Genomic DNA, 17,026 nt, shown 5'->3' on the forward strand with positions numbered 1-17,026 from the left:
AGTCACCAAACACATTCAACAAAGGAACCTCCGCTCTAAAGTAGCACCTCGCCTCAAAATCCCAAGATACAAGAAAAAACCATGGGTGGCACAACCTTCTCTGTTCAAGCAGCCAAACTATAGAACTCTTTACCCACCAACATAAGATCCACGGACAACCACCTTATCTTCAGAAAACTACTCAAGAATTGGCTCTTCACCATATAAGCACCATACGCAAACAGAAATTTACAGCATATCCTTCTGTAGATAAGCATTTATTTTCACTTTGGAGCGGAATGGAATTTGCCACTCAGGCCTAGTTACGATTAAACATGGGGGCCACACTTACCGCATCCAGTCGACACCTCTGTTATTCCACCTACTTGGGATATACCTTTGGGGACGTATATTGGCGCTGTGGTATCCACCGGAAGGTTTAGTAGGTTACGGCGTGTAGGGGATGGTGCGTCCTCACTCTCTCTGTAAACAACAATTAGACTGCTAACCATAACTAAGATGGCGGAGTTCAGAAGAACCATGACTCGGTTCCATTGAGTTATCAAACAAAATGTCATTGAGCAGACACGGGAGGGATCCTCTGCTCAAATCAAAATAAATATTGTTGTGTTAACTCATCATGGGGACTGAACAAAACCTTCTATTGAAATGTGTTTCTGAAAAAAAGGAATTGTCAGGGTTGTTTTTTGGGGAAAACTGATGTTGATGAGGGTCGTGTCAGGCAACTAAGCATGGGCGTAAAATCCGCTCCGCTCGCGGATTTTTCGGATTTTCGGCAAATCCGCAATCCGCGAACGCTCGCGAATTTGTCGAAAATCCGTGAATCCGCTCGCGGCGGATTTTTTGCTTGGTTGCGGCGCGCGGCGTGGTGCACGGCGTTCACTTTCCGTCATTTTAGCGTTTGCCGAGTTGTTTTTCTTTGCGAGTGACGCGCCATTTTAGATCTTGCTGCGTGTTCCCGCGGGAGTTTGTCGCCCGCGAATACGTACTCGCGGCTTGCCACCTTGCACAGCACACCTCGCGAGAGTTCGCAATTGCGAACATGTAGTTGCGGCGGAAAGGAACAATCTCGCACTTGCGAAATAGAGATTTTGCAATTTCGCACAAGAAAATCACCAGCAAACAGGATAAACCTTCAGAAAATTATGATTTTTATCAGAATCACTCCTCAGGTTGACATTTGCATGGCCTTTTTTTTTGCAAGGAGTCCATTTTGGGGGGGGGGGGAGGAAGGAAGTGCCCCACAGTCTCCAACTTCCTGTTCCTGTCCAGCAGGCTCCTCCCAGTGCTTTGTCCATCTCCTGGTCACTTTCATTTGGATCTGGAGCTGGAAGGATTACTTTTTGTGGGTGCTGCTGGATATTTGGATTTGAGGCCTTTTTGACTGTCTTTGGATCACTTTTGGATTAGAAATCAACTTTCACAAGTAAGTTTGTTTGGGGCATTACAGTTGCTGCAAGTACAATTTTGGAACTTTTTCAGAAAATTAAATAAATTATATTGTGGGTAGCCACAGTATCCAGTAGGACCAGGGTTGGTTATGGGTGCATGATACAACTGTTTTGTTGAATTTAAACACCATTGAGGCCATGGATGGGCTGGGATTGTGCAGATTTTATTGTTTTTTGTCGTTTTTTTGGGCCTGCTGGTGTGGCCCTTTGCCCAGGGGTGGTGAGTGTTGCATGGGCCTAGTCTTTCTGTGGGGTGTCTTCTTGAATTTAAACATAATTGAGGCCATGGATGGGCTGGGATTGTGCTTATTTTATTGTTTTTTGTCGTTTTTGGGGGGCTGCTGGTGTGGCCTTTTGCTTGCCCAGGGGTGGTGGTGGTGCATGGACTGAGTGTGCCTGTGGTGTTGTCTCACTCTCTTTGATGTAAACATCATGGATGGCATTGGATTGTGGTGATTTCTGGCTGTTTTTCTGTTTTTTGGGGGTGTACTGTTGATGTGGTCTGGCCATGTGGGTGGTGGTGGTGGCCATCTTGAGTGCTGGCTGGTACAGGCAACATGTGCTTGGGGTGTAAGGGGGCCATTTTGAGGAGAGGCAGTGTCTGAGGCCTGCACTTATTTTGCCTACTTTTCATCCCTTATGCCCAGGGGTAGTGAGTGTTGCATGGGCCTAGTGTTTCTGTGGGGTGTCTTCTTGAATTTAAACATAATTGAGGCCATGGATGGGCTGGGATTGTGCTTATTTTATTGTTTTTTGTCGTTTTTGGGGGGCTGCTGGTGTGGCCTTTTGCTTGCCCAGGGGTGGTGGTGGTGCATGGACTGAGTGTGCCTGTGGTGTTGTCTCACTCTCTTTGATGTAAACATCATGGATGGCATTGGATTGTGGTGATTTCTGGCTGTTTTTCTGTTTTTTGGGGGTGTACTGTTGATGTGGACTGGCCATGTGGGTGGTGGTGGTGGCCATCTTGAGTGCTGGCTGGTACAGGCAACATGTGCTTGGGGTGTAAGGGGGCCATTTTGAGGAGAGGCAGTGTCTGAGGCCTGCACTTATTTTGCCTACTTTTCATCCCTTATGCCCAGGGGTAGTGAGTGTTGCATGGGCCTAGTGTTTCTGTGGGGTGTCTTCTTGAATTTAAACATAATTGAGGCCATGGATGGGCTGGGATTGTGCTTATTTTATTGTTTTTTGTCGTTTTTGGGGGGCTGCTGGTGTGGCCTTTTGCTTGCCCAGGGGTGGTGGTGGTGCATGGACTGAGTGTGCCTGTGGTGTTGTCTCACTCTCTTTGATGTAAACATCATGGATGGCATTGGATTGTGGTGATTTCTGGCTGTTTTTCTGTTTTTTGGGGGTGTACTGTTGATGTGGACTGGCCATGTGGGTGGTGGTGGTGGCCATCTTGAGTGCTGGCTGGTACAGGCAACATGTGCTTGGGGTGTAAGGGGGCCATTTTGAGGAGAGGCAGTGTCTGAGGCCTGCACTTATTTTGCCTACTTTTCATCCCTTATGCCCAGGGGTAGTGAGTGTTGCATGTGCCTAGTGTTTCTGAGGGGTGTCTTCTTGAATTTAAACACCATTGAGGCCATGGATGGGCTGGGATTGTGCAGATTTTATTGTTTTTTGTCGTTTTTTTGGGCCTGCTGGTGTGGCCCTTTGCCCAGGGGTGGTGAGTGTTGCATGGGCCTAGTCTTTCTGTGGGGTGTCTTCTTGAATTTAAACACCATTGAGGCCATGGATGGGCTGGGATTGTGCAGATTTTATTGTTTTTTGTCGTTTTTTTGGGCCTGCTGGTGTGGCCCTTTGCCCAGGGGTGGTGAGTGTTGCATGGGCCTAGTCTTTCTGTGGGGTGTCTTCTTGAATTTAAACATAATTGAGGCCATGGATGGGCTGGGATTGTGCTTATTTTATTGTTTTTTGTCGTTTTTGGGGGGCTGCTGGTGTGGCCTTTTGCTTGCCCAGGGGTGGTGGTGGTGCATGGACTGAGTGTGCCTGTGGTGTTGTCTCACTCTTTTTGATGTAAACATCATGGATGGCATTGGATTGTGGTGATTTCTGGCTGTTTTTCTGTTTTTTGGGGGTGTACTGTTGATGTGGACTGGCCATGTGGGTGGTGGTGGTGGCCATCTTGAGTGCTGGCTGGTACAGGCAGCAACATGTGCTTGGGGTGTAAGGGGGCCATTTTGAGGAGAGGCAGTGTCTGAGGCCTGCACTTATTTTGCCTACTTTTCATCCCTTATGCCCAGGGGTAGTGAGTGTTGCATGGGCCTAGTGTTTCTGAGGGGTGTCTTCTTGAATTTAAACACCATTGAGGCCATGGATGGGCTGGGATTGTGCAGATTTTATTGTTTTTTGTCGTTTTTTTGGGCCTGCTGGTGTGGCCCTTTGCCCAGGGGTGGTGAGTGTTGCATGGGCCTAGTCTTTCTGTGGGGTGTCTTCTTGAATTTAAACATAATTGAGGCCATGGATGGGCTGGGATTGTGCTTATTTTATTGTTTTTTGTCGTTTTTGGGGGGCTGCTGGTGTGGCCTTTTGCTTGCCCAGGGGTGGTGGTGGTGCATGGACTGAGTGTGCCTGTGGTGTTGTCTCACTCTTTTTGATGTAAACATCATGGATGGCATTGGATTGTGGTGATTTCTGGCTGTTTTTCTGTTTTTTGGGGGTGTACTGTTGATGTGGACTGGCCATGTGGGTGGTGGTGGTGGCCATCTTGAGTGCTGGCTGGTACAGGCAGCAACATGTGCTTGGGGTGTAAGGGGGCCATTTTGAGGAGAGGCAGTGTCTGAGGCCTGCACTTATTTTGCCTACTTTTCATCCCTTATGCCCAGGGGTAGTGAGTGTTGCATACTTGCATGTCCCTAGTCTTTCTGTGGGGTGTCTTCAATGTAAACATCATGGATGGCATGGGATTGTGCTCATTTTTCTGTGTTTTGTCGATTTTTTGGGGTGTATAACTGAACTGATGTTCCTCTGTCTTCCATTGCTTTTAGGTGCACAAGAAGACTCAATAGAACCACCAGTGCCAGGAAGAAGTCCTGCAGCGGTGTGTGCAGCATAACGTCACGCGACGTCACGTCTGGACACAGAACCCTCTGCAACTCGTGCAACTGCTGCCTGCTGACCTGCTCTGAAGAAGATGGCCCCAAAAAAAGTAACCCGTAGCTCCTCTAGCAAGAAAGGTGCCAGTAAGGAGCAGAAGAAGCAAGTTACCAAGGACACTGGTGTGCCGCCCGCCCCTTTTTTTGTGAGTAAAAAAAAAAGTATGCCTGCAGCAGCTGCAGCGGGATCTGCTGGGGACCAAGCTGGCAGCAGCACCCCCGCTCCATTGGGCTCAGTGCCACCACCACCACCACGCCAACTTAAGTCCAAGCCCTTGAGTGCTGCAGAGGCAGCCAGTATACTTCTTCAATCACCATCGACCAGTGATGTTGGCTCATCGCAAGAAAGCAGCAGCAATGTCCCTCAATCAACACAGGTTGTTGTAGCTCATCTGACGAGTGTTGAACAACCACAGCGGCAACAACAATCACATGTGCAAGTACAAGCCCAAGTACATGTGGAAGGAGAGGCAGCGCAAGGAGATGCGCATGCAGAGGTGCATGGAGGGTCACAACAAGTGCCCACAATAGTTGTTCCTCCCGAAGTAGGGGCACATCAGGAAATCGACAATCAAGGCGAGGTATCATTTGAGGAAGCCACTCCTCCTGATGATCCTTCATTGTCTTCCACAACCCTAGCAAGGAAGAGATCAAGGGTGGTGTCTACATCCTCTTCAAGCACACCTCCTTCTGATGATACGGATCAAACTTGGGAACCAGCACCACAGCCGTCTGAGAGTGAGGCACACCATGATCCAACAAAGGTACTTAAGCGTAAAAGGAAGCTCGTCCAAAGTCTCAGACTTATGGAGTGTGATGAGGCTCAACAAGAAGTGGCGGATACTGCTGCTGATGAAGACTCTGCCAACGACGACCCAGTCATCATAAAGGTCACTGCAGCCCCAGCGGGCATGCAGCAAACAGACATTTTGACCCTAGCCCGAAGAGCTGCTGAGCGTGATGATGATGATGATGTTGTCGATGAGGAGGCAGTGGAAACACCACAATCATTGGAGTTAAGTAGTACACCAACTCGTCCCGCTTCCATATTTCTTTCTGGCAAGAAGAGACCTCCGTCAACCTCGACCTTAATTAGTGGCGGTGAAAGTGCAAAACGTACAAAAGTTGGGCAATCCAGATCCTCCACTTCATCTGGCATTAGCTTCATGACCACCACCACCAGTATCGCCGCCTCCTCCATGTCCCACAGACACTTCAAGTCCCCCGTTTGGGACTTCTTTACTGTTTGTCCAAAAAATCCAAAGTTTGCCATTTGTACCATTTGTAAGCAAGCAGTTAGTCGTGGTAAGCCAGGTACCAACTATGGTACCGGAGGCCAGAGAGGTCATCTTAGGAGACAGCACACTGTCAAATGGTTTGCGCACCTAGATGCGATCAAGAAAGGCCAAATTCAAGGAAACGTTGATGTTTCATCTGATGATGACGAGCAGGAAGAAGACGTGTCAAACACTTCCCTTACACCCAGTACCCCTGTCAGCAGCACACCCAATGTGAGGCACACTAAGAGTGTTGGAGCGAGTGAGACACCAACGCACAAAAGTTCACCAGCGAGCAAAATTGGGTCAACGAAGTCATTATCAGCCCGTAAATGCTTGGTCCAGGGCAACATTAGAACAATGCTTACTTCAGACGTGCCATATGAACGCAACCACCCACTGACGCGTCTGTATAACACTAAGCTGGCTAAAATGCTAGCTGTGGACCTTCTACCTTTTTCTTTTGTAGAAGCGGTAGGTTTTCTTGAATTAGTTGCAACGCTCTGCCCTAAATGGAAGGTTCCGAGCCGGTTCTATTTTGCCAGAGTTGCGGTTCCAGCACTACATGAAGATGTGCTGCAGGCGATTGGGGCAGCTTTGCAGAAGAGTGCTGTTCACACAATACATCTGACAACAGACATGTGGACCAGTGGCCCAGGCGATGATTACATGTGCATCACTGCACACTGGGTCTCTTTTTCAGGTGTTATAGCAAAGCTAAACGCAGGTGTTGACCCGGACCAAGTTTTCAAAGCTGCTCGGAAACATGCAACACTAGCCATGTTTGCCTTGGAGAAAAGTCACACAGCAGAAAACCTTTTGGAAGAGTTTGACAAAAAGGTGTTGTCAATGCTATCCCCCCTAAAACGCAAGATTGGTTATGTTTCCACGGATAATGGCGCCAATGTAGTTAAGGCCATGTCACAGGGTCACCATGTTAGAGTGCCGTGTTTGGCGCACTGTATCAACCTGGTAGTTCAAAAATTCTTGAGTGATAAAGAGAGTCCAGCGTTCGAGGTAATGGCCACCTGCCGCAAAATGTGCAACCATTTCAGCCATTCTTTTAAGGCCCGGAAGCATCTGCGGAGACTGCTACTTCAACGTGGAATGCCAGTGAAAGCACTCATCCAGGAGGTGGCAACACGTTGGAACTCAACCTTCTACATGCTTGAGCGTCTGCATGAGCAGTATACGGTACTCGATCACTATTTCTTGACAGAGGCTACATCTCAGAAGGAGGACCTGCGGATGAGTAAGGCGCAATGGGCCATAGTTAAAAGCCTGACAGACATGCTTCGTCCTTTTGAGTTCTTCACGCGTGCAGTCAGCCAGGAGGACTGTAATTTGGGAAAAGCTATCCCATTGTTGTGCATACTGGAGCACCAACTGATGGCGGTTTCTTCTGAGTTTGAAAAAGATGAAAAAAAAAAAAACCATTTCATTTTGTCTGAGAAATTATTACATCGCCTACGTGGTGATGAACGTCTTAAAAACATCAACTCAGATCAGCATTACATTTGTGCTACTATTCTGGATCCACGCTACAAAAAGGCGCTGGCAGACAACGCATTCTTTCCTTTCGCTGATGCAGATGTTCAAAAGTACAAACATTGGTTAGCCTGGTCAGCCAAGAGGTTTGAAAAAGAACGGCAGGTTATTGAAGGAGAAGCCAGTACATCAGCATCAGCATCAGCAGGCCATCCGCAGTCACAAGAATCCACTTCTGCACCTGTGGCTGGGGCACAAGTGACCTCTCAGCCGTTAAAGACACCGGCAACTGGATCATCTGCACCACACACAATGACAACACTAACAGTGGCTGGGGAGGAGGATTGGCTAAGTTTGATGGGGTATGGTTCTCTAAAAAATGTCACAGGCACAGCAAAAAGTAAGCAAAGTGGAGGAACAGTTGATGACCTTGAGTCGATGGTGCAGGACTATCTGAATGACTCAACAGTGGTCTTTCTTAATGAGGAGCCATTGCAGTATTGGCATGGCAAAAAACAATTGTGGCCACAGCTCTACAACCTGGCTATAAACTATTTGTCTTGCCCACTCGCAAGTGTGTCTTCTGAACGTGTTTTCAGTGCTGCTGGTGGCATTGTAACTGCCAAACGGAGCCGCCTATCGCCCAAAAATGTGGAGCGGCTGACAATGATCAAGATGAATCAGCACCTCATACCACCAGATTACAAAGTGCGAGAAAGCACGCCACATGAAGACGATGAGGACAGCAACGTAGATGAGGGGATTTTTTCTCTGTTCGGTGCCACTGACCTCATCCAGCCTGAATTCGCAGAGTATGATGACGAAATCTTGTTCTTATTCCCTGACACCGAGCCCTGAAAATGAGACAATCAATCAAGAACTTTCTTTTTCGTCCTTATTCACTTTTATTCCTGTGTGCTTTGTGTCTCTCTTTCTTTGTTTTGCACAGTTAATTTAATTCAAACTTTAATCACCTAATCCCAAAAAGAAGACCATCATCAGTACTGTCTTCACTTGTTTGCTTATTGATTTGAAGGTGCCGCAGTCTACATTCCTCAGGTTCACAAGTTCTGAAGAACATGCTCCTCTATCCTCCTCCTCCAGACTGCGATTTCCCTCCAAGCAGAGTGCTGGATTACGCACAATGAAGAAAGACTCAGCACTTGTGGGGGTGTTGTACTTCTTTGCGGGTGAGTTGACGGTTTTGGGCCCATTGCTGTGAAGCTCTAATAATGGACAAAAGTGTTTTGGACCAAATATGAGGTGAAAATTTCTTGCCGTTTTTGCTGACTTGCTTGCCTTTGAGGTGCTCTTTGGCGGGGTTCCGGGGGTTTGTGTGTAATTTTTGGTGTCTGTCGAAGCACTGCTGCGACAGTCTAATCTTGATTGCATTTGCTTTTCAGGAAATCCGTGGTGGAAAACAGGAGTTATGATGATTGATGATGACCTAGCTGCACAGCGCGTTACTTTGGACCGAAGGCCGAGAGATATTGTAAGTATGAGATTTAGCTTTTTCGCTGTTTGGGGGTGTTGTCGGGTGTTTTTTTGCGGGTGGGTTGGCGCCGGCGGGTCTTGCCTGGGGCATTCCTGGGAAGGTCTAATACCGGATACAAGTGTTTTGGACAAAATCCATAAGGAACAGCCTTTTTTTTGCCATTTCTTCAGACATCTTGCTCAATGTAGCATTTTGGGGGGCTTCCTGCTGTTCGTGGGTGGGTTGCGGCCGGGGTCTCTGTCGAAGCACTGCTGCGACAGTCTAATCTTGATTGCATTTGCTTTTCAGGAAATCCGTGGTGGAAAACAGGAGTTATGATGATTGATGATGATGACGACCTAGCTGCACAGCGCCGCGTTTGGACCGAAGGCCGAGAGACATTGTAAGTATGAGATTTAGCTTTTTCGCTGTTTGGTGGTGTTGTGTCGCGTGTTTTTTTGCGGGTGGGTTGGCGCCGGCGGGTCTTGCCTGGGGCTTTCCTGGGAAGGTCTAATACCGGATACAAGTGTTTTGGACAAAATCCATAAGGAACAGCCTTTTTTTTGCCATTTCTTCAGACATCTTGCTCAATGTAGCATTTTGGGGGGCTTCCTGCTGTTCGTGGGTGGGTTGCGGCCGGGGTCTCTGTCGAAGCACTGCTGCGACAGTCTAATCTTGATTGCATTTGCTTTTCAGGAAATCCGTGGTGGAAAACAGGAGTTATGATGATTGATGATGATGACGACCTAGCTGCACAGCGCCGCGTTTGGACCGAAGGCCGAGAGACATTGTAAGTATGAGATTTAGCTTTTTCGCTGTTTGGTGGTGTTGTGTCGGGTGTTTTTTTGCGGGTGGGTTGGCGGGTCTTGCCTGGGGCATTCCTGGGAAGGTCTAATACCGGCTAGAAGTTAGTTGGACAAAATCCATAAGGAAACACCAGTTTTGGCACTTTGTAAGTTAGGGTTCGTTAGGGTTAGCCCTAGCAGCAGGATTGCATGTGTTTAGGGGGGTTCTATTGCAACGCGGTTCTGTTGTTGTAGAGCACTGTTGGAGCGATGCTGGCTATGGATACTTTTGCTTGCAGGCAAGTGGTTTGAATACAATCCACGGTCTGTATTTGGGTCTACTGTTACTTTCAAAGTACGTTTTGTAACCATTTTTCTGCTAGGCATCATCAAAGTGTGACTTTTTGAACCACACAGCGTACATACCTTTTATTTATTTATCAGTGGTATTGTAATAGCACTTCCTGTTTTCCGTTCAATAATTACAGGCCGGGTTTCAGTCAACATCCGCCAGGCAGGCAGTGGACAGGGTGTCTCTTCTGTCAGTGGTCACCACCACATTGATGGACGAAGCGTCAGCTGGAATGGAGGAGTGCCGCCAATAAGAGGAATTGTTTGCTGCATGCAACTTACTTACCAATTTCAACAGGACAACTCCAACAACATACGCAATACAGATACAGTATCCATTGTTGTCTTTTATTCTATGAGTGTGACTGCATGTGCTTACCTTTACTTTGTAACCAAAGATTGTCTGTAAACTCTGTATCTTCAATTATTGTTTGTCCATGCTCTGCTTTTTTTTTCTTCTCTCAACAAAACCTACCCAAAAAGAAACCCCCATTCCCATCCATTTTACAAACCCTAACCCTCTTCCCCCGGGCTGTGTTGTTTTGCTTGATGTCTGACTAAAATGACATCAATAATTCCACACACTTGCTGGGGAGGATAAGGTGATAGCAGCAACAGGCTGGTGAAGGAATACGAGGATATCTTCTAGACTTACTCAGCTTCAGTACTATATCTTCTAGTAGTAGTAGCCAATGTCAAATAAATTCAACGCAAGTACTAGTTATACTTGCAATACTTTACCATTTGTTAGGCTACATTATGGCACTGTTCTAGTGTACTGTCACCTGCTATTTTCTCGATCGTACCGTAACCGTTGTAATGCTACAGTAAGGAGTACAAACAAGGTTTCGTTTTCTTTTTTTCCATAGGCATGCAACTGCCACTGTGTCACACCACTAGTAACACCGCAATGAGGAAATGTCACCCGCCCAGGAATGACAACGTTAATCCCCATTTCACCTGGAGCCAGCCCTGGGCCTAGCCCTAATTTCTAACACAAATTACAGGTAAGATAAGCGTTTGGTGGGAGGTAGTATAATGGAGTATTATTTCGGAGTAGACAAGAGTTTGACGGTTGTACTACTAAAGTCCTACGACTGTTCAGGAAAACAAAGTTACTGTTACACCCCCGCCCCCCACCCACCAGACTGAAAAGCAGTAAAAAACAGGTATGGTCAGATAAAGTAGTTGAAAAATATATTTATTTATCCCTAACAAAATAATCTCCCTCACCCACCCTAACCCCAACGATTGTCTCTGAAACGTCCCAAAACGATCCCAACTCCCAAATCCCACCCCCCAAAAGTCTATAAAAAAAGGGCAAGGGACACTCCACTACTGGAGGGTGCTGGTGCTGGTGCATGATGCGGCATGGGCATCATACTCCTTGCGGAGGGTGGCAAGCTCGGAGCGGAGGCCCTTAACCAAGGTCTTATACCTCAGGACCTCCTGCTCCAGGTTGGACATGCGGACTCGGAGGCGGTGTTGGCGTTCCTTGCAGCTCCTGTGGGGGGCAGCTGGTGTTTCCGGTGCTTGGCGGTGGCGGTCGGCTTTCTTAGCCCGGCTCGGTCCCGCTGGTTTAGTCACGGAGGAGGATGCAGTCGAAGATGTTGCCCCGCTCGACTGCGTGTCCTCCTCCTCCTCCAGGGCCACCAGCCGCCGATACTCGGCGACTGTGGCCTCCAGCCTCCGTTGCCGGGCCAATCTAGCCTGCTCCCTCCTTGTTGTTGATTTGGAAGAAGGAGCAACTATATGAAGAAAGAAAGACATAGTCTGTAACCAATGCTCCTTATTAATAACACAAAGTGATTGAGCCGAAAGTTGGGTCACAGAGTACAAGTAGCAAATTGAAAGCACAGTACATAACTATTGAGGACAGTATCTATGTAACCCTCCCACTTCTGCATCCTTGCTCTAACAGTAGTGGTAGTTTAATGAACTAATTCTACGACCACTATGGACTTCCATTACAGTCGACTATGACAGTACACCAGTCTTATTCTTCTTCTTCTCTCTTGTTTAGGGAAATGGGTACGTTATCTTATGCAAGCCGGCAGAATGACATGGACACAGCACAGTGAAGTTGCACCCGAGAAAAAAAGTTGCACACCATGATGATGGAGACAGACTTGCGTTACTGTACCGGTCCAGTACATGCAGGTGGTGAAGCTATTACTTTTCTATTACGGGTGGCACTGAGAATACTCTGTTACAAGGGCTACTGCTTAATTAATTTACCTTTCACCCTACAGTGCAAATGAGTACTAGAAAAGGAAACTGAAGAAGCTAACTAATTTGATTATCTATCACTTCACATGGGACGTATTTAATGACAGATGAGATGACTTTAGGTGCTTTGCTTAATATTGAGTGAACACAGTGATACACCCACACATGAATGACGTACTACAAGTAAACTAAAGTTATTAAGAGAGGTACGGAGTGTCCACCGTAATAACCAGATATATGCTGTGAATGCAAACGCAATACAAAGTACTGCTACTATTCATGGAAGTATTGGACACATTTACAATTTCTTTTCCTTGCCTTCCCTGCACTGGGACGGACGTGCGGGTGCGGTGGTACATGCTCTTCAAGGTAACACTTACTTCACCTGGCGACCATCTACTCTCTCTAGATACACATTTGCTATGTAAGAGTCAGAGAATACCATGCTCCAGGCATCCATTCATTCAAAGTATACGCACACATACAGTTTCTGTTTCACCCACCCAGGCTGCTGTCCTTCCACCCATCCTTGCTTCATCATTGACCCAGCCATGCACCATACCATATTCTTTCCTTCCCAGCCACCTCTGGGTCCAAGCAAACACATATCGTTCTTCTTTGCCAGCCATCATACAAGTTCGCGTCCCACTTACTTACACCCTTCTTTCGCTTTTCGTTCATCCCATCCATCACGTTCGTCTAAGAACTTATTGGGATTCTTCTCACCAAAAACTTCACAGCTAAGTCGAAGTACATTTCGAGGAGGCTACTACCTGGTTGATTTGTAATTGTAATACACCCGTGCAGAAAGCACACTATGCAGTCTTCAATCTCAATAAGTAAGGAATATATAGCTTACCTGTTTCCGCCACCACCGTTTGATCCCCCACAGGAACGGCCACCAGCTCTTCTACCGCCGCATCCTCCCCAGAGGCCTCCGAGTCCAAGTCCAACACATCAGCCACCTCCGCGCTGGCCCCGTCACCAGATGTTACACCTACAAAGTACATTTAAGAAAGTTAGAATACACCACTCACTACTATATAATATTTGGTCTAGGAGAAATGTTAAAAAAACAGAATACAATGTAATAATTTGTGACTGTCTACTCCATAGTAAAAATGTCCCATTTTCCAGGGAAGGCTGTTGTCTTGCTGCACTTTTATGCACAACTGATGAATGCTTGCTTTTGATTTTTAACACGCACCACTTTTTCTCCTAACAGACAGAAGCTTGACTCCTGAGTCCTAAGAACACGACCAGGATCAAGTTCAAAGTAGGTGAGAGTTCGGCTCGACCACAAGAAATGTGTCCAATTAATCGTCAGCACTAACCACTTTTCCGTTTACAGTTAAATAGTTTTATGACAAAGTAGATTTCAATAAATGTGTTTACTTTTAATAAAGCTTTTACACTTAAATAGACTCTGTGGTTTTTGTTCCTCTAGACTAGAGTGGATGAGCTAAAGGTTTTGGAATTTTTGCAAGCATGAGTGCCTCTGACACTTCTTGACTGTGCTGTGACTCCGTACTACTCTCTTGTCCTGCGTACGATAATCTAGAGATCATTGGGGATCTATAATCGGTGACTTCGGGAGCTGAATGACTCTGCCACACTATCTAGTCAGTAAGGAGACAGTGCATAGAGGTATTGCTGAATATAATGGGAGTCCAATGGAATTGCCAAATGTCCAATCTTAGTTAGCTACACAGACAGACTAATAAAAATAGTCTAGTAATACCACAGGGAGTCATCATATTCGAGGCAGGATAAGAATTTATATTCAGTCTACAAGAAGATCAAAGACGATTTAGAAAAAATCGAATGAGGAACGCTAGGAAAAAATAGGTACTGTTTAGTAAAATGTAAACTTACTGGGGCCAGCAAAGGAGCCCTCGCCTGCCCGATCCTGGCCTGCATCCTCAGCACCCTCCTCCTGTGTCCTCTTGCCCTTGGGGGGAGCTGATGTACAACATGAAAGAAAGAAAAACCATAAAACATGGATGAGATTTTTCAACCAAATCAAACATTTCAAAAGAACAATAACAACATATTTTGGAAAAATAGCAAATAGATAGACAACTATTCCACGGGATCTATCTCATGTGGTATACTACGTTATTCGTATTGCCTGATTTGCGGAACGTTGACTTAGAAAGTTCCTATGTAACTCAATAAACAGACTACTAAAGAGGTTTGCCTAGGCCTGGCACTGCAGGCAGTAGTGCACAACACGTGACAGACAAAGTCCATCCTGCTTGCAGATCAGTGAATACTCAAACTATCAATCCACCCGCCACCACCGCCACTATTTCTTCTGATAGCCATGTGACTGTCTAAAGGAAGGACACTGGACTTCAGTCTGTTGGGGCTGATTTATAAGTCCCTTGCGGAAGTTGCGGCTGATTTTCCTCCATTGTTGCGTGCCTTTTCTGACGCAGCGGCAGAACAAAAGACTCGCCATGGTGTTGGTGCGGCGTATATATTAAAAAAAAAACACATATGGGCATATGGGCGATGCATCACGTTGTAAAGCCCTGCGCCATCAGGGGGCGTTCCGGCGCAAGGGAGGGCGTACCTGCGCAGGAACGAATCCTAAAAGTGGCTGAGGGAAATCTACAAGATGTCAATCAGTCATTTTTATGACAATGATGCATGACTCAAACCCTGCGCGCTTGAAGCCGACGTACGGCTTGATGCAGCATTGGGGAGATAGGGTACCCCAGAGCATTGCTGGAGCTGCGCCATCGTTGGCACGCAACTCCAGCAATGCGCTGCCTTTACGGCACAGATGCGTAAGGCTTCTGTGACGTTTTGGGCCAATGGGTGGTGGTGGCATGGCACACAATTACTGCCGCATCCCTGCTACTTTGCAGGGATGCGCCGGTAATTGAAAATATGACCCTTACTGTCTAGCATTACGCAGTTCTTTTCTTTACAGTACACTGATACATAATTTCTCAGGCCAATGAAATGCTTCTGAACACAACATACAAAACAAAGAAGCATAGTAGCAAGCAAGGCTACTGAGAAGGAGAGCAGTGCACCTGAAAATGAAATGCATAGAAGATTTTGAAATATAATTTACCTCAATGTAATCGGCAGCATTATTGCTCTTGGTAAAGAACAAAGATTTGCAAATAACAGAGCCGGATAAAACAGAGTAGTAAATGTACTACTACTACTACTCACCAAGCCCGGGGACCTCTACGCCGAGCGCGTCCAGCAAGTCCCGCTCCCGGTCCATGACATCGGTCCAGCGGTGGGTGGCCTGGTTATACGTGCGCCGGACCCCAGAGATCTTGTACATGGCCCGGCACACCTTCTCCCACCGCTGGCGGCGCTCCCGGATGCCATAGCCGGTCGCGATCTTGCCGCCTCCCAGGATCGTCTTGGGGAGGCGGCGCTGGACATGGAAGATCAGTGCCGCCACTTCCTCCGCGCTAAAGATCTCCCTCGGGACCACTTGCTCCCCCCTTAAACGCCCGCACGGGAGCCGGGCACGGGGTGCGGGACCCTTCCCCTTCTCAGGGTGCTTCCCGGCTCCCTTTACCATGGTCTGGGCAGAAATAAACTTAAATGATAAAGAAGAAATAGAATAGTGAAGAAGAAAATAAAAGAGTTTAAAAAAGTAGTTTAAAAGTAACTAAAAGCTGCAGAAAACACAAAAATATAGAGCTAGAAAAATAGAGGGTTAGATAATAAGTAAAATTAGATCAAAAAAACTTCAAACAAGCAAAGGATGGCAGAGATTGAGAGAGGATAGAGAAAGCATGCCCAGAACCATAGCAATGAATGAGAAACAAGATGGCCGCGCCCGTTCACGACCGCGTGGGTAAGTTCGCGCGAGATTTTCCTTGCGAGTACGCGCGAACTTGTACTCGCGAGCAGCACACTTTGCGAGATTACACATAGCGGGCGGAAACGGAATTACGTCACGCCAACAAGATGGCCGCGCCCGTGTACGACCGATAGGGTAACTTGGCAAACGAATAGCTAGAAGCGCCTCGCGAACACGCGCAAGATCACGCGAACATACACGTCGCAACAAAAACAATTTTGTATTCGCACGTATTCGCGGCTTCCGAAATCGATCTCGCACGGATTCGCGCCCCAAATAACGCGCGAAATTGCAAAAAAAACGATTTTAGCTAAAATGAAAGCAATGAGCAGGTGCAAAAGTTCAAACTTAACATTAGTAACATTCAAGGTAGTGCTTCCTGATGGGCCCCTCCAGAGTTTGCAACAATTCTATGACCCTGCTATGACCCAAACAGCAGGCTCATAGAATAGCACCATAAAGGTCCTGTAAAAAAAAAAAATCACTGCAACAAATAGCAAATTACAGATAAGGAAGGAAGCAGGTGCCAGCCAGACTGGAACTTTCAAAATTACTGACACATTAATGAAACACAAATTAATTGATGGCAGTTGAAGAAGGGCAGGTGTGCTAGCTTTTTTCAACCACCATAATCTACAGTAATAAATAAACCTAATAGGTGCCTGTGAGGATGTACTAGAGGGTGGCATGGGTGTCCCAGAGGGTGGCAGTGGTGAAACAGAGGGTGCTGTGAACCTGTGATGATAAACCAGACGTAGAAACAACATAGTCGCGGCCGTTGCAAGCCGAAAAGTAAGTTCGCAATTGCGAACTTGTCCCAAAATCGGCGCGAACACGCGCCAACACAAAAAACGGAAAAATCCGCAAGTCCGCTAGAGTTCGCGGATCTTCGCGGATTGCGAATCCGTAAATACGCAAGTTCGCGGATTGCCAATCCGCAAAATCCGCCCATGCTTACAGGCAACTAAACCTTGGCGATCAAGATATGTTATTTTAATAATAATAATAAAGCAATGGAAATTACACAGGATGTGCCGA

This window comes from Lissotriton helveticus, chromosome 11 (genome assembly GCF_964261635.1).
Source record: "Lissotriton helveticus chromosome 11, aLisHel1.1, whole genome shotgun sequence".
Classification (NCBI taxonomy): Eukaryota; Metazoa; Chordata; class Amphibia; order Caudata; family Salamandridae; genus Lissotriton; species Lissotriton helveticus.